General features: G+C 34.8%; 1 protein-coding gene across 1 annotated transcript in view; it reads right to left on the bottom strand.

The window, feature by feature from the left end:
* The window catches only part of GALNT13 (polypeptide N-acetylgalactosaminyltransferase 13), a 544730-nt gene that overhangs the window by 490518 nt on the left and 34764 nt on the right, over positions 1 to 19448 (bottom strand). The window contains exon 2 of the mRNA XM_045867449.1: positions 9652 to 9722. The gene's annotated coding sequence lies outside the window, so the exon portion shown is untranslated. The remainder of the gene's footprint in view (positions 1 to 9651; positions 9723 to 19448) is intronic.

Genomic DNA, 19448 nt, shown 5'->3' with positions numbered 1-19448 from the left:
TATTGGGTGGAGTTTCCAGGCAATCTCTTCAAAGAAGGCTAAGCTGGTAGTATGCCCTTTTGCCATTGCATTTTTTTTTTCATTCTTGCTGCACAGAACACAAATGGCTGCCCAGTGGTCATCTTAAGCCACTGGAAAACCCTTGGGGATGAAGTCATGTGGCCAAGATTGTGGAACAGAACTATCAAAGGAGACTAGATTCCCTAATGAGCAAGTTACCACAGTTCCAGCCCCACAATGCCAATGGCCAGACTTCCTTTTGCAGGAGAAAACTTGAACTCCACCTTGTTTAAAACAATGGAATCTTGCTACACATCATCCATTGAGCTTCACTTGCTCAAAAACTGATAGCAACAATTCACTTTTGTATGGAATGCTAAAGACAGCATTAATTTAGGACTTCTGGCTCTGGTATATGCAGACCAGGTATTGTGAAGGGAAAAAAAGCATTTTGCTTTGGAAAACTTGAAAGGCTGAGTTAAAATATATGTGGAAAATATTTGGTTTTCCTTCTACTTAGAAAGTCAAAAGCCACCAGAGAATATTGCTCTTATCCTAATAGTAATAAAAGGCCAGATAATCTACAAAATAATAACTTTTCTTGAGCCTATCAGAGACCTGTAGTTGCAAGACAAAGAGATTAACTAAATTTTAAAGGGTAAGAGCCACTGAGGACAGACAGGACATATAAGCTTTTTCACCTTTGACAGAACATGAGAGGAATAGTTGCTCATTATGAAAGTAGGTAAAAAGAAAACAGCTAAAATTGTAAAATACTTGAAGGCCAGAATGGATCACCAGAACAATATAGACACCCTGGGATCACCCAGACACAAAGGAATATGCACTCATTCATAAGCTCTTTTTTCAGACATCTACCAGTTGCTTAGCAGAAAGATTGAGGTCAGGGCAAGAGACCAGAAAGAGCACTTTGGTGTCACAAAAACACAATTATCTTTTCTGATTCCCCAGACCTTTCTCTAATGCAAAGCAAAATTTAGCCTTTTAGGATAGAAAACTCTCACATCTCCAGTGCCCTGGAAAAGATCCATAGTTTCTGGGAAGGAGATAGAAGAAAAAGTCATCTGGCCCTCTTAGAGGAACAGGTAAACCTCTTCCAAAAGAACCCCACAGAGTCAAGGAGGAGTTTGGGTACCATGAGAGGAATGGGCAGCAATGCTGAAAGAGCCATTGTCCCAAGGTCCAGACGCCCAGGACAAGTTTAAGGTTGAGACTGGAGCAAAGGAACCCAGCACCCTCCCACCCCTACCAGAAGCACTGCCCCAAGTAACAAGCAATAGCACTCTGCCACCTAGGAAGGTACAAGGTACAAGAAGAACCTTACTCTGCTATGCAAACATGGGGGACATCCCAAAAGGGGAGGGTAGAGAACAAAAAAAAATCCTTTGGCACTCTAGGTCCCACAGTAAGCCCAAGAAAGCAGCAGCTCTGCTGCTGGAATGTGAAGTCTGTGGGGGAAAAAAATCAATCAATATAAATCACCAGATTAACAAAAGAAAAAAGAAAAATCATTCAACAGTCTCAATAGATACAAAGGAAGCATTTGATAAAATTCAAAACCCAGTTATAATGAAAAATTCCAGTAAAACCAGAAAAAAATAAACTTCTCAATCTAATATATGATATTTATCAAAGCATTATAGTAAACAGCATTCTCAATAGTAACATGGTGACAGTGTTCCCCTTTGATCTGGGAATAAAAGCAGAATTTCCACTCTTCCCTCTTTCATTCAGCATCGCTCTGGACATTCTAGCCAGTTCAATAAGATATGAAAAAGAAATAAAAGTGTAGGGGCGCCTGAGTGGTTCAGTCATTAAGCATCTGCCTTTGGCTCAGGTCATGATCCCAAGGTCCTGGGATTGAGCCCCGCATCGGACTCCCTGCTCAGTGGGAAGCCTGCTTCTCCCTCTCCCACTCCCCCTGCTTGTGTTCCCTCTCTTGCTGTCTCTCTCTCTCTCTGTCAAATAAATAAATAAAATCTTTAAAAAAAAAAAGAAAGAAATAAAAGTGTAAAGCTTGAAAAGTATTAATAATATTATCTCTGATCATAGAAAACATAATTCTTTATGGAAAAAAATTCAAAAGAATCTATTAAAAAATATTAGAATTAATAAGTGAGTTTATAATCTGCTGTATGCAAGGTCAATATATAAAAAAACTATATTTCTTTACTCAAGGAACAAAAAGAAAATAAAGTTTTTACAAATTTATAATATATAATAATATTAAACTGCATAAAACACCTAGAACAAATTAACCACAATGTATAAGACATCTATGTAGAAAACCATAAAATATGATTAGGAGAAATTAAAAAGACCTATATATATGAAGTACATATACTATGTTCATAGATTTAAAAAATCAATATTGTAAGCATGCCAACTCTTTAAAAATACACTTAACAACAGACTGAATGCAATCCCAACTAAAATCCCAACAATTATTTTTTGTCAAGCTCGACAGATTAATTGTAAAATTTGTTTGAAATAAGGCATAGTGGAATATGGCTTAGTGGAATAAAAACATAGTGGAAGAACTTGATTTAATAGATACCATGAATAAAAACATAGTGGAAGAACTTGATTTAATAGATACCATGAATAATTAAAAAATGACCATAGTTAAAATAGTGTTATAATTAGTAAGAAGAAATTAACAGACCAGTTAAAAATGACAGTTGGTGGCACCTGGGTGGTTAAGCATCTGACTCTGGATTTCCACTCAGGTCATTATCTCAGGGTGGTAAGGTCGAGTTCTGCTTCAGGCTCCACACTGGACACAGAGCCTACTTAAGATTCTCTCTCTGCCCACCCCTCCTAAAAAAAAGAATAATTGGCCCCCAAAATGCAGACATATATGGATATTTAATTTATGATAAAGATGGCATTGAAGAGCAGTGGGCAAAGAGGTGAATTTTCAGTAAGATTCTATAACAACTGGAAATCCAGTTGGAAGGAAAACAGGACTTGACTTCTACCTCAAACCAGTCACAAAAATAAATTTAAAAGGAATGATCTAAATGTAAAGAGGTAAAAATATGATTATAATTAAAATCAGAAACTTTTCCTCATCAAAAACTCCATTAGGAAACTGAAAAAGCAAGTCACAGAGAGGAAAAAGGGATTTGCAACATATAATTGAAAGAAGGCTCTTCATTTGAATACAATTAACTTCTGCATATTAACAATAAAAAAATCAACACAATAGAAAAATAGGCAAGACACTTGAACAGGCAATTTACAGACAATAATATCCATATGGCAATTAAACCACATAACAGAACCACATCATTCAAAGGGAAATGTAAACTCTATTCTCATCAGAATGGCTAAAATTAAAAGGACTGATTACACCAAGCATGGATATAGCTGACACAATGGGAACTCTCATACACTACTGACTAGAGTATAATTAGTATAACTACTTTGGAAAATGTTTAGCAGTATCCACTGAAATTGAAAATTTGTATACAATATAACTGAGCAATTTCATCACTAACAGAAATGCATGTATATGTGCAGCAAAAAACACTTCAAAGAATGTTCACAGCAGCACAATTCATAATTGCCCAAACTCAAAAACAGTCCAAATGTCGACCGACAACACATATATACTCTGTAGCATTTTTCTGCAATGGAATACTACACAGCAATGAAAATTAACAAACCACACAAAAGCATTAATGAAACTTAGATATATAAGTTTAGGAAAGGAAACCACACACAAAGGAATGCATGACTATTATGTATATAAATTAAGAAATTAAGCTAAACCAGCATTTCGTATTTAAGGATACAAGATTAAATGTTAAAACTATAATGAAAAGCAAGGAAGTGATTACAAAGGTCATGAAAAAGTTATCCATATGGAATTGGTGGAAAGGAGTAATGTTTAGGAGGTTAAAAAAAAAAAGCAGGGTTTCTGAGATGCAGAAAATGTTCTATTTCTTGATTTGTGAAGTTACATGGGTCTTTGCTTGTAAAATTCACTGTGTTGTGATCATAACACATAAAAATTCACAATAAACATGTTTAAAATAGTAATAATTACGCAATTAAATTTTATAAATTAAAAATTAATAGATGAGATAAAGTTCAATGAACATAACTAATATCTATTGAGGATTTACTGTGTGTTAGGGACCACTGTGCTTTATCTCCTTTAACCTTCACAATATTCAGAAAACACACTACTTTTCTGTCACATTTCAAAGGTGAAGAGACTGAGGCCACAGACCTTGCATAATTGACACACAAAAAGTCACACATCTAAGATCACACTTTATAAAGGCCACACAGCTAGAGAGGACTCATTTTGGGATCTGAATCCATGCAACAGTATGGTTCCAGAGCCCAGGCTACTTCTCCAGTATAGAAAAAGAGAGATACTCTCTGTATTAGGTGTTAGATTTTTTTCCCCTGTCAAAATTATTGTTTAGTATGATGGTAAACTAACTCTAAAATATTGGTCTTTCATGCACCCAAGATATTTAATCTTTAATTTAGCACTCTATCGTTGTTTCATTTTAAGCTGTGCTAAGGAAGGAAGACAAATCATATTAAGATGACATATTTACTATTCTAATTTATAATTGAGCAATATCATAAATTATGCTGTTCCTGTTGCCCAGCATAGAAATGAATGTATCCAAGAGATTCATCATGAACCATAAGGGATATTTCTCCCTAAAAGTCCAAAGATTTTCCTCCCTACCCAAAGACTTAACTGAAGGGGTAAACTCTGAAAAAAAAAAGTTTCCCTGATGATTGGTAATGTCATTTTCCAGTTCAGTCAATCTGGAAATCTCAATTACTTTTTACAGAAATGATGTACAGTGGTTACTGCAGAGACTCTGGAGATTGACTGGATGGGCTCAAGTCTCACCTTTGCTATTTTCTAACTATTTGACCTGGGACAATTTACTTGGCTAAACTCACCCTCAGTTTTCTCTTGTGTGAAATGCAGATGGTTTTAGTGTCTACCTCTCAGAGTTGTCTGATGTGAAATTAAATAATATAAATCACTTAAAACAGAGTCCAGTACCTAGTAAATGTTACACAGGTGATGATGATTATTACTACTCCCTGACCCCATTTCTTTCAAAGTCTTACCTGCATCTATTCCTTCTCTCCATTCCGACCACTACTACCCTAGGTCTTACCCTCATGCCTTATTCTTATACTTCTACATTTTCCTAAAAATTGTTCTCTTGTCTACATGTCTTCCAACTGGAATCCATTGTTTAGACACCACCAGACTAAAGAGGAAACTTTTTATTCACAGGATTGGCCCTCCTAAAATATTCTCTTGTTTTTTTTTCCAACTGCCTACCAATTAAATTGAAAGTCCTTACTGTGATTATCAGTATTTCCTACAACCTAGCTCCAGCCTTAATTTTCCAGTGTTACCTGTTTTTAGCCCAACACAAGAAACTTACTCTGTTGTCAAACTAATTAATTCACCATTCATTGAATGAGAAGTATGTCTCTTTGACTCTAAGCTCAGGTATGCCATTTCCTTGACTTCTCTGTTAACATTTTCCACCTGCACCAAGACCTAGTGCAAATGCAATCACCATGATGAAATCTTGAGCCACTGCAGTCCAGAATTATATTTTTCTTAAATCTCTTCCAATGCTTTGTTTTTTCACATATATGTAATCGTTTCATTATTTCTCAAATTATTTACAACAGCTTTATTGATTTGATTACTTTAGGCTATTCTCATGATACCATATCCTAATAATCTATCCTTTATTTATGCCTGTGCCTATCTTATTTCCTTAAATTGAACATGCAATTTTCTTGAGAGTCATTTTTGTCTTTCCCTTCCACTTGCTCTAGTACTAAACCAGCATGGTGCTCCTCATATTATAGGAGCATGCAATAAATATTTATTGAATTAAGTGAAAAGAGAATCACTAAATGTAATCATTAGCTGTGTATTTCAGAGACCAAATTTGCAAACTGAAAGGAGAAGCATTCTGTAAGTCCTTCCTTCTCAAAACCAACAGTAGTGTGAAAACATGGTGTGACCCACTCCCTTTAAGGGCAATAATATTTTAAATACTAGGAAGTTTGAAAATATCCCTCAGGTAAAATGTTGCTGACAGTTTGTTTCAAGAAGTGATATGTAAAAGGACTGGGATCAGTGGATGACTGAGATGGAAAAAAGACGAAGATCACCAAAGAGACAAAAAGGGGACGTATCAGTGTGACCAGTGTAGTGTTGTAAAGGATGTCCCTCAATGATGACACACCTGAAGATGACAAATAGGGAGGAGAATAATTAATTAAGTCAAGCTGAACTCTTCATTCTGAACTCTGCACTGCATGAAATGATGGGAGGACTTCAAGAAAACGGTGTGGTCAGTCACCTCAAATTCAGAGAAGCATAAGCTATAGTCTCTGCCCTTGGGGAAGGAGCTTTTTTATTTTTTAAGTTTTCTTGACACAAACAATAGTTTTTAAAGGCAATTTGTTTCAGATTGCTGAGTGGCCCTATTAACACTTAATATGTAACAGGGAGAAACTTAGCCTGTCTGACTTCATATTGCTTCTCTTTCCCTTGCTGCTATAACCTATAGCTTAGAAACTTCTGCTTAGCCCTGCTACATAGACATACTACAGCTATGATTTGCAAAAGCCACTTTTCACCCAAACCCTACTTCACCCAGGAGATAAAGAAATACAGAAATGATTATGCTATGATTAAGATTTACAGGAATGGCGGGGCGCTTGGATAGCTCGGTCGGTTAAGTCCAACTCTTGATTTTGGCTCAGGTCATGATTTCAGGGTCATGGGATCGAGCCTGTTGAAGGGCTCCATGCTTGGTGGGCAGTCTGCTTGAAAATCTCTCCCTCTCCCTCTCCTTATGCATTCCCCCTGCTGCTCACACTCTTTCTCTAAAATAAGCAAACATATCTTGGTGCTCCTGGGTGGCTCAGTCGTTAAGCGTCTGCCTTTGGCTCCGGTCATGATCCCGGGGTCCTGGGATCGAGCCCCGCATCGCGCTCCCTGCTCGGCGGGAAGCCTGCTTCTCCCTTTCCCACTCCCCCTGCTTGTTTCCCTCTCTCACTGTCTCTCTCTCTCTCTCTCTCTCTGTCAAATAAATAAATAAATAAAATCTTTAAAAAAAAAAAAAAAAGATTTACAGGAATGGCATGACCAGATGCCTATATACAAAGATGAACTGACCAAGGACAAAGAAGTTACATGACCTTCCTTGGATTTCTACAAACATTAGTCAACTTCTGACAACAACTCCATCCCACTTCCCCCTTTTGCTAATATAAAAGCAGCTCAAATTCCATGTTGAGGGAAGATGGTTCTTTGGGACAATAGTCTGCCATCTCCTCAGTTTGCTGGCTTTCTGAATAAAGTCGCTTTCCTGGCCCCAACACCTTCCCTTTCGACTTACTGGCCTGTTGTTGTGCAGGAGCAGAATAAGCTTGGACTGGGTTACAAATGTAAGGCAATTGATTTTAGTTGAAATTCAATAATCAACTACTTACTTACTAAAGAATTCATATGTATAATCAGAGGTTTGGGAGCAGTGTTTTCATGCAAATAAAAGAAAGTTAGATCAACCACAGAATTTCAGTCCTTAACACTCAGGTTAAGTATAAAGAAAAAAAGGCTTTAGAATTAGATCAGTCTCAAGCTTTGGTCCCATGAAGGACAGATTTAAACTTCCTATGGTACATTTTCCTCATACAAAAAAAAATGGGGATAATAACATACCTACCTCATCATCTTATTGCTTAGATTACCCGAGATACTGAATGTAAAATGCATGGGATAGAGTAAATACTTAATAAATACTGTTTTTTTGTCCACATGGCTTCAATTTCCATGAATGGTTTCATGAAGCATTGGACAAGATTATTCCCTCAAGTTAATTGACCATGATTTCAACTATTTATTTTATATCTATAAGTTTGTCCTGTCTCTTTCAAAATAAGCATTTCAGACTCTAAGCACTTCACAACGCCCCCTCTTTTCTCCACAAAACACACAAACACACTTTCAGCCTAGATATGCAGTCAATACAATAGGATATATATGTGTGCATATTTTATATAGTGTATATATACATGCTGATTACCTAAATGGTTTGTTTCTTCACTAAAAGCTCAAAGAAGTAAAGCTGTCTACATTTATAAAGAAGGCTGAACTTTAGTTTCTTTTGGAACGGGTCAATCAACATTATTCACTGAGTACTTTTGCTGTGTACTCTATGTGACGTGATTATGAAGTTATGATGCTTACTAACAAACATACTTGAATTGAAATACCAATTTACTATGTACCTGGAACTGTGCTATACTTTACATGTGTTAACTCACTACAAATGAAGTAGTTCCCAATCTTATATCCATTTTAAAGACACATTCAGTAATTTGTTCAGTCACACAGCTAATAAGTAATAAATCCAGTATTCAAAGGCAGGTGGTCTGAATCCAGAGTCTGAATTTCTAAACATGTACTAGGCCACCTTTTTTAAGTGGTACTGGAAGACAACATAAAAACATTAATGCTGTCGTTACTGCTTCCACATGTTTTGGAAATTCTACTTTAGAATTGTCCTCCTGATTATCTCATTTCACCAAATAAGGAATTTGAGCATGTGGAAGCTAGGACTCTGATTCTGTGGTCCCTCCAAACTCCTAAAACAATAACATGACTTAATTTTATTTGTTTTTTTCTTTAATGAATGAAAGAAAACTCTTGGAGAAATTCAGAACTCTAAACACTTTTAATCAAATATATACTTAGGTGATTTACAAACTCTTTTTTTCAGAATCTATATTTTCATTTCTTCCTTCCTAGTTCAAAGCAGTCAAGTGAGGAATTAGAAAGCACCATTTAAAATGAAATCGATCACATTATAGACAATACAGAAAAAAATACAATATTTTAGGATAATACTTAAGCAAAACAGTAATACAAAGAAAGGATCAGAACATGTTTAAACTCTTTAAATATTCAGGCTCTTAGAGAAGTTATTTAGCTTTGTCTACATGAATAGGTAGGGGCAGTATTTTCTGAAAAGTCTTGTGTTCAAAGCCCAGATTCATCACTTTGAATAGATATTGAACAAGGTGTTAAAACTTCTTGACTCTCAGTTTCTTTTATTTATAAAATGGGAATAAAAATAATGATCTTAAAATATGTGGGGGAGAATTATAGGCCACACATATAAACTGCCTGATTCAAAGTCTTAATACTCGGCAATCTCTTAATTCTTAATTCAAAAAAAAAAAATTCTTAATTCAATACTCTTTTTTAAATCTCCATATCAGCACTGGCTAATAACACTAATGTTCCCTGCACTCTTCTCATTTATGATTCAGAGAAAAAAATCTCACTCAAATGGAAGTGAGAAATATTATGTGCAAGTTATATAAGTAGAACAATAGTAAAATCTGTCCTTAGAAATCTTGAATTTATACAACTTAATTCAGACTAGCAAATAGCTCATCAAATTTTTATCTTTTATATACATTTTACCTCAATATTCACAAATATCAAGAACCATAAATAGAAATGTGTTGTTTTATGACTGCCAAATTCATTCAGCATGACTGCAATTGAGTGGAAAAATAAAAATACATATTACTTACTGTATGTGGCGTTTGGCAATTTCAGAATGATTTGCAAGCATTCATCCTCAAAATACTCCTACAAAATGCATCTGTGAAAAGAAAAAAAATCGAAAAGAGTAAGCAATTTGCCAAGGTCACAGACAAACTACTCCAGACCACCACACACTTAGACAATACATACTTTAACATACTGAAATAAGGTTTTGCAAAATATAGATTATACACCTAGCAAAGTATAATGGGCTGATGAACAGAAACATTTCCAACTATATGCAAATATTCTACACATCAGTCAAAGAGGATACCCTTAAAAGGTGAGAGTCTGCAAACTGGCTTCAGAAATATATGCAAGAAACGGTTTTCCCAGAACATGGCAGAACAACATAAAAGCAATTCAAAAATATGAGATATTTATAAGTAAATTTAGGTTGGAGATTTGAGGTGGTTATCAAAATATTTTAAGCTTTTAAAATGTACTTTTGTCTGATATATGAAGATCACTGAGTTAGAAGAGAATTTTGCTTGATTTATCCAGAGAATTGCACCAATTCACTTTGTAATTGCATTTCAATTCTAATTGAAAACCATGCACTGAGAAAAATGCAGGCACGCCACTTGCACACCTTCAAAAATACACAAACATCCATTTCTTTTTTGTCAGAAAGTCACTTATAAGGAGAAAGTTAATCAGATTTTATTAATTAATTTTTGTTTTAGAGGAGAGGTGTTGGGAAGAGCACGTTAATTTCAAAGCTTAAAATATTTCAACTTAAATGGATTTTGTTCTACTGGGTATAGTGTGCCATAAAAGAGCTGTACAAAAGAAGACAAAACAAAACACACCTAATGAAAACCAAAGTAACCCTTTACAGTACAATGTGTTATTTCAGACAGATCAAACACACTATGGGAAGTACAAATAAAAACCTCTTTAAGTAGCAAGCATCTTTACTGGAACATGAGTTCTCAGTGAGCAGAATCCCTGCCCAGAAAGATTTGGTTTACAGTGCTAAACAGAAATATCAGCTTACTAAGGCAGAAGGTATACTTTTGTGTTCTCCAAAACCAAATGTAATCAAATCAAAAGTTCAACAAGCAGATCAGGTATTCTGAGCTGAAAGTCTCATTTATCTTCCTCTAGTGTATGAAAGACAACAAGATGACACTGGCCTCTACCTGGCACAAGAATGAATGATTTTACTAATCCTCAACACAGAGCCTCTCAAAGAAGATGAAACTAGACAGAGTTAGCAATTTATAGTTATATGTCAAAAGTGAATTAAGAAATTGTTAAGAAACTGTATATTTTTATAAATTTCATTTTTCTAAGTGTAAAACTTAGAGCTTAATAAAAGATACCAATTCATGTCCACATATAATTTCAAAAGAATTATAAAGTTATAACAATTAGCGAACCTGTATATTTCTTCATATTTTAGCATATTCACCCTCACAGGCAAGAGAACTGAAGTTAATACTAATCACATGATTTGCCCAGTTGGACACAGCTAATAAGAGGTGATCCTAGGCTCCGAATGAACTTTTTCTGACACAGATTCTTCTCACTACAGCACCTGCTAATCCCTAAAATGCATCCTGAGTGGAGGGTGCAAACTGGGATATAATAACCAAATCTGGCTTACTGACATGTTTTGTTTATCCCATGCCATGGTTTTAAAACCATTTAAGAATTTTTTTAAAGTAGATTTCCCATAAGAATCTCATTTCTACCTTCTTTGAAAGAGCAAAGATTTTGTAAGGCTGGGCTCACTGCCTCCAGAGAACAGAGAAATGCTTGCCCCTTCTGGATGTGGCAGGCTTTGGACACTCACCTGCTCTCTACTCCTGCAAGCTGCCTTCTACTCTGCCATTTGCAGGCACTGCAGCATTTTGTTCCTGATCCCTACGTGCCAACTAAAATCAGACCTCTTTGCTGTGAAACTGGAGAGGAAGAACTTTCCTTAATTATGGTCAAAAAGCTTATTTCATTAGATAAAGCAATTGCTTATAACTACATTTCACTGGATTCTTATAATTAGATATTATTGATTAGTTATCTTGTTTTAATGTATATACAAGTTTTAAAATTCCATGCTTGAATTTCCATTTTTTAAATACATATTTGATAATTTTTAAAAGATTTTGTTAAGTTGAGAGAGAGCAAAAGAGAGCATGAGTGGGGGAGGGGCAGAGGTTGAGGGAGAAGCAGACTCCCTGCCTAGCAGAGAGCCCAATGCAGGGTTTGATTCCAGGACCCTGAGATCATGACCTGAGCTAAAGACAGACACTTAATCGACTGAGCTACCCAGGCACCCCCATTTTTGATAATTTTTAAAGCTAAGGGAGAAATTTACAAACCCAATTGATTGGTACAAATCAAGGGACTTAATGATCTAAAATAATGATTTTACATTTACCATGAACACATCTTCCAGAGACATACTTCCTAGACTGACAGATGTTACTATTTGATAAGATAGTTGTAAAAATAGAGAAAGAAACCTTCAATTTAACTAAATTAAACCAGATTAAGAGAACACAGACCACTGAAGGTGAAGATCTGCAATCCATAAATTCTGGTTGCATCATGGCATATTGCAAATAATTTGAAAGGTTAATATGTTTTGTATAATGCTTAAAATACATAGACCTGGAATTCTGGATAGTTGTGATAGTACCAGTCACCCAAATCTGAAACTCTTCTCACATGCTGCAAAAAATATACAGCCAACAGAAACATAAAAACACACAAATCCCAGGTCTTCAGTATAACTGGAAGTTGGAGAATAATAAAAATGTCAAATTATCTGTAAACAGAAAATTAGACACTGATTTCTAAAAGAGCTATCTTACAAGCTCCCACCATATCTATTACAGAGATCTAAGGAGTCCAGAAAAACTGTGAGGAAAAGAGGAAAGCAAAGGTCCTAAGAGTAAAACAATACTCACTTTCAGAAAGTTACTTAAACAATGAAAATGTGAAAAAACTATCCAGGCATTTTAGAACATGTACACAGGGAGGCGACGGAAGTATATAAAATTCAAAGTGATGACATTTTGGGGCGGGGGGAGTAAGGCATTTAAAAATGATGGGATATGTCAAAAAGAAAGGCTTCAGCTTCAAGAATTTCTTACCAGTCATATCTAGGTCAACTGGAAAATCAAAATAAATAATTATCATAAAGAATTAAGATTCATTACAGAAAATATAAATAAAAGAAACAAATGAAGTATATAAGGAAGAAGGAAAACCTCTTCCTTTTCATGGAATGCCACCTAACAAACGTAGATGTATTGATGGAGTTAGGAAATCACCATTAAGCAAACATTATAGTTAACTGAGTCAATCAACAAAACACTGTGGATCCACACTAACTTATGGGTGAAAGCGGGATGAAGAGCAAGATACTTCCATAGTCTTAAGCATCTTCTCACAAATCACTTATTAATTACAATGGGGAAAATAAAAACTTTCAATGCTGAAACTTGCAAGAGATCACCTTATCTAAATGGTCAAAGACCATGTGATCAATAATGGAGCAAATACAGTTGGTGTGCCTCCACTCCGTAAAGTGCCTCAGGTGCACTTGAGAAGGACACATCACTTCTGTAGTACACATATCTGCCCAAAAGGCATAACCTGAAGCAATCATTTGGAAATATGAGGCAAACCCAAATTGAGGAAAGTTGGAAAATATGTTCAAATTCAGTCTTTAAGGACTGAGAAAATGTTCCAGATTAAAGCAGGGCATGATGACCAAATGCACATGTGATCCTAGATGCACTGTTACATAACAGTATTTTGTTGATAATACATTTCTTCATTTTCATAATTCTGTGGTTATATAGGACAATGCCCTTATTCTTAGGAAATAGACTAAAATACTTCAAATAAAGAAACATGCTTGCAACTTATTCTCAAATGATTCAGGGAAAATTGCATATATATGTACATATATATGCGCATATATATAATCATGATTATATAATTATGTAATTATACACAGGTATATAAACACACACATATATGGAGAGCAAGCAGAAATAATAAAGGGGCAAAATGTAAACAACTAATGAATCTGGACAGAGAGTATTCAGGATTCTTGAGTACAATAATTGCAACTTTTTATATGTTTGAAACTGTATCAAAATTTAAAATTAGAGGGCAGCTGGGTGGCTCAGTTGGCTGGTTAAGCATCTCCCTGTGCCCAGTGTCCTGGGATCAAGCCTCACATCAGGCTCCCCGATCAGCCGGGAGTCTGCTTCTCCCCTCTGCCCCTCCCCACCAGCTCTCACTGTCTTTTTCTTGCTCTCTCTCTCAAATAAATAAAATAAAATCTCTAAAAAATATTTACAATTAGACGAAAAAGGTAGAAGTAAATAAATGGTTAACATTTATTAAGATATTTTGGGATCACAAAAAAATAGTCAAACAGATAAATCAATGACATGTTTTTAAATCAAGAAAAAAATTAAAAAGTTAAAAAATAAATAATCTTGTCCAGTGATTTTGGACAACTAAAATAACAAAAATCCATTTATCTATCTCTCTATACACATCCTCCTATATTTTACATATTTTATCTCTATATATAATTTATATATTAAATATGCCTGTATTTAAATTAAAATATTATTTATAATTTATATATTTACATATGCATATTAAATACATAAATTACAGGCAAATGCAAATAAATGTGGAATCTAGCTTTGGATTTTTAAATAAATAGTACAGACAATATTATATAAAGCAAATGTACAGTTAAATAATGAAATTTATTCACAAAAAAAAGACATCAGCAATTAAAAGGAAAAACATAAAGAAAAAGATTATCAAATAGTTTTTAAAGGTTATCAGTATAAATGGTTTTTCCTTATATAGTTGTTTTGCTAAATAAAAAATTACCAAGTTCTTTTTTATGAATTTAGAAAAAATTCAAAAATAAAATCATCCTTAATTCCTAAAGTAATATATTTCATGTATAACTTTTCTGTCTTTATTTCCAGTCTATTCTTTAAAGAATTATATCATATAAACTATTTTATAATTAATATCTTTTTACTTGTGAATTTCTTTCTGTAGCAATACCATGTTTTTTATCATTACAATACAAAACCATTTCACTCATTGATACCCCATACATGCCATTATTACATATGTGTTTTTTTCATTCATAAGTTATCAAGCATCTGTTACCAAAAAAATTAAAAATAAAAACACTGCAGTATCCTGTTGTATATATCTTCTGCCATAGCATGATTGTTTCCTTAGGATAAAATACCCAGAAGGGGAATTGTTAAATCAAAGAGCATGAGGCTGTTAAGACTTGATATTTTACTATATTAGTATGTTAAATAACAAGTTAAATAATATGACATATTCATTAATATACTAATTTAATTATATTAATAGTATTTGGCATATTTTATTAATACTGATATGTACAATTTTCATATTTGAACCCCACAATCAGGTTATATTTTACAATCACCGCAGCCAGTGGGGGTCATGACATAGTATTTGTTGCCTGTTTGAAACTTGATTTGGCCCTAGTTCATCATTTATTGTCATGTCTTGAATTGATTTCTATACATTCTTGGTATTATACGTGTTGAGTTGAACTACCTTTTAAGATGTCTTCAAAAGAAGTTACCCAAAAATTTGACTTGAAATAAAAAGCTGTTAGTATGGAAAATAATGGAAACAGAACAATTTTAGTAAAATAATTGCTTATTTTTGGAGGAATTAACACAATTCCTTATTCTCTTACAAAGCAACAGTCAAGTACTTTATAGGACCTGAGGAAAGAAAATAACTAGATGAACATGTGTTACAGTCCTGTAACGGGGACATACAACAGGATTGATTATTACATGACAAGTGGTGCAGGTGAAGGCAGGAATCACTACAGTTTCCCCTGAATAATCCAGGCAGCAATCCCAGGTCTCCTTTCTAATTGGCAACAATGTGTTCCAATGCCCGCATGTTACCATTTTACATACACTAGCTATTACCATTTACATCTTATTACACTAGATATTACCTTTTTTTAATTGCCATTTTAATTGATGGTTCTCAATGATCTTCTACCTCCTTCAGCAACCTTTCTTTCTTCCTGTATTCACCTTGAATTCTTGCAGATTCCCTAGAGATGTAGCAACTTTCTAGTCTGTAGATTCCATATTTTATATTCTTTAATTCTGGAGATGAATACAAATTTCATTCAGTATAAGCACCCACTCAACCCTCTGAAGTCTTCATTGGTTTGTCCTGGCAGGTCATTGATCCAGTGACAATCACAGTTATGCCTCCCTTCACATGTCATTTAAGACAAAAACAAAACTTCACTGAAGTGGAGATATACAAACTCTTGCTTCCACTCATATTTAAATCTTGTCATTGTGTCAAGAATAAAATTAGATTAAGTCAGAGTGATTTACTTCTCTCAAAATCATTTTGTTTTTTACTCCCATTCCTTTTGCTCTTCTGAGGTGTACGAAAATCAATTGTCTTTTTTATTGATCCCTCTATTTTCCTAGATATCAAAGCAAGCTGATTAATCTATAACTTCTAAATTCATCACTAGTATGTTCTCACCCTCTCCCTCTCCCTCCTTCCCCATCTCTTTCTTTCTCTCCCTCACTTGCTCATTTCCTGCCCCCAATATTTTCATGTGGCCTTCAAGAACCTTAAACTAACTCCCTTGCACAATTTCTATTGCAAATACAATTTGATAAAAATCCTAGGATAATTTCAGTCATGAAAAGCATGACAAATCAGAAGTTTCTAGATATTGTACATTATTTAAACGTAATTCTTCTGAAGACCACTAGCCAACCTACATGAGTGCATAATTCCATATCCCGTCTATACTCCATGGTTAAATGCATAGGTACTGCCTTGACCAAGTTCCTGGACACCTTTGATCCTTGATTTTTGACAATGTGTTCTACATTATAGACAGTATCTACACTGTGGCATTCTCTAACTGAAAACTGTTTACCTATCCCTCTTCTCTACTTGCCCAGCTTGGGAGAAGTCAAGATCTGTTTCCTAACGCAAGTGGGCTCTCAGTCAATTCTCTGTTCCCTTCTTTTTATTTCATTTTGTTGTTGTTGTTGAATGTTGAAGGAACTGGCAAAGTGCCTTTTCCAAACATTTACCAGCCTCTCCATCACCTGGTCCTGTCTACCTGGAGATGAGAAAATGTTGGCTCCTTTATCCCCTGACACGAAAGCTGTAACAGTTTTTGCTTAACTCACTCCACCCCGCTCGCAGCACACATGCACTGAAGCATGGCATATTTTACACCTTTACTTCAGGATTTGCGAGTCTGCAGAAATTTTACCTTTTCCTTTATACATCCCTCTTTTGACCCATTTCACTTGTAAAGTTATTCTAAACTAATTAAAGATACAGGCAAAGATGGATGCTAGGAGAATTTCATCATGTAAATCCTTAAAAGTAACTGGAGTGTCTAACGATTAGAGATCAAATACATAAGTTGTGACTTGTGCAGATAATAGAATGCTATGCAGTCACAAAACTCATGTCTCAAATAGTACTTATTTATATGCAGAAATCGTAAATATATTTAAAACAATATACTTTCTAAAATAATATGAATAAAGTAGCAATTGCATTACAAATATATACTTATTTTACATATATGTATATAAAATTCAAAAAGATTGAAGGACTATACAGCAAAATGTTAATAGTTATCTCTGAATGATGTAAAAATATAAGTAGTATTAATTCTTTTTTATTCTTTTCTTAATTTTGCAAATCTTCTGCAAAAATATATATCATGTTACAAGCCAAAAAGAAAGAATACTAGTTTACAAAAACTCAGTGGAAACAAAAGAAACAAAGCACATATATAAGAACCAAATGCACAGCTATAAATCAGATAAAACTAGCTGATAAAAGAGCTGGAGACTAGCATAGACAAAATTGGGGCATTATAAGAAGGAATTGTCAAAAAATTAATAAAACGTGATTTTTTTTTAAATGTGATGTGGCTGGACATGACAGTTGCCTTCCCAATATCTATTCTCTCCTTCCTCTGCTGCTATATGCACTTTTTTTTTCTTTAAGATTTATTTATTCAGAGAGAGAAAGAGAGCAGGGGGAGGGGCAGAGGGGGAGAGAGATCTCAGGCAGACTCCTGCTGAGCTCAGAGCCCAAGGTGGGGTTAGATCTAACGGCCCTGAGATCATGACCTGAGCCAAAATAAAGAGTCAGACACTTAACTGACTGAGCCATCCAGCTCCCCAGCTTTGTGCGCTTTTATGCTCATTGGCCTTTGCCTATATGAAATGTAGATATAATGATTAGAACTCTGGCACCTGTTTTGAATACATGAATCTTAGGATGGCTACAAAGATTTAAGCCCCTTGGTGACATGATAGAGCCCTCTTGTCACACTTGGGCTACCAATATCAAGATTTCATATTTCGTGAGAGAAAAATTAATCACTAAATTCTTTATGCTATTCTGGGTATACACTGAACACAATTTCTAAGTGATACATATTATTTAAGAATTTGCAGGTAAGAATAAAGAAAATGGTTCTCTGTGATGAATCTAATGATTATTTGACCAGCACCTACATTATCAAATATTAGGGTTCATATGCCAAGTCATACTTAAAATGAAGAATTTAAAGGAGTTGAGAGAAGAAAAATGGAAAGAATTAACATTTAGGAAATTAGGATACATTAAGAATAAGTCAAATAGAGAAATTTATATTTCATAAAAGGAAATATTTAGTAGTTTATATTTAATTGTATGAAGGCTTTTACAATTAAAATCCAAATAATGAAATAGTATAAAAGTAGCAGAAAAGGGAAGCCTAGGTGGCTCAGTCAGTTAAGCATCTGCCTTCAACTCAGGTCATGATCCCAGGGTCGTGGGATCAAGCCCCGAGACGTGCTCCCTGCTCAGTGGGGAGCCTGCTTCTCCCTCTCCCTCTGCCCCTTCCAGCCCACTCATGCTCTCTTGCTATCTCTCTCAAATATTTTTTTTCAAAAATCTATAAAAGTAGAAGAGATAATATTATGCATTTAATATGAATTTCCAGAAACTAAAAATTGTTCAGATACTAGTTATTTTTTTAAAAGCAAAGACTCTTTTAAACATCTTTATTTTTTTAAAGATTTTATTTATTTATTCATGAGAGACAGAGAGAGAGAGGCAGAGGCAGAGGGAGAAGCAGGTTCCCCATGGAGCAGGGAGCCCAATGAGGGACTCGATTCCAGGACCCCGGGATCACAACCTGGGGAGAAGACAGACGCTTAGCCAACTGAGCCACCCAGGCACCCTAAACATTTAAACCTAAATTCAGAACTGAGGCCTTTCAAATCATGAAATCCAATTAGAAATATAGTGTGAATACATGATGAACTTAGGTAGAGATTGTTAGTTTGTTTTTTTTTTTAAGATTTTATTTATTTATTTGAGAGAGAATGAGATAGAGAAAGAGAGCATGAGAGGGGGGAGGGTCAGAGGGAGAAGCAGACTCCCTGCCGAGCAGGGAGCCCGATGCGGGACTCGATCCCGGGACTCCAGGATCATGACTTGAGCTGAAGGCAGTCGTTTAACCAACTGAGCCACCCAGGGGCCCCAAGAGATTGTTAGTTTTATACTGTATGTTTTATGGCCAATATTTGTGCTTTCTTCATGTTTTATGCCATTGTTTAAACAAATAACATGTGTATTAATTTTTTTTGAGAATAAGTTAAAATTTATCAAAAATGCATCCTTTACTCCACTACACCATCCAAACGCATGGTGTGGCAGTTTGTAT

The sequence above is a fragment of the Mirounga angustirostris genome, unplaced genomic scaffold (genome assembly GCF_029215605.1).
Source record: "Mirounga angustirostris isolate CCGP_5_RB_7025 unplaced genomic scaffold, mMirAng1.0.hap1 SCAF_3, whole genome shotgun sequence".
NCBI classification, from domain to species: Eukaryota; Metazoa; Chordata; class Mammalia; order Carnivora; family Phocidae; genus Mirounga; species Mirounga angustirostris.
This window is presented reverse-complemented; position numbering and strand designations above follow the sequence as displayed.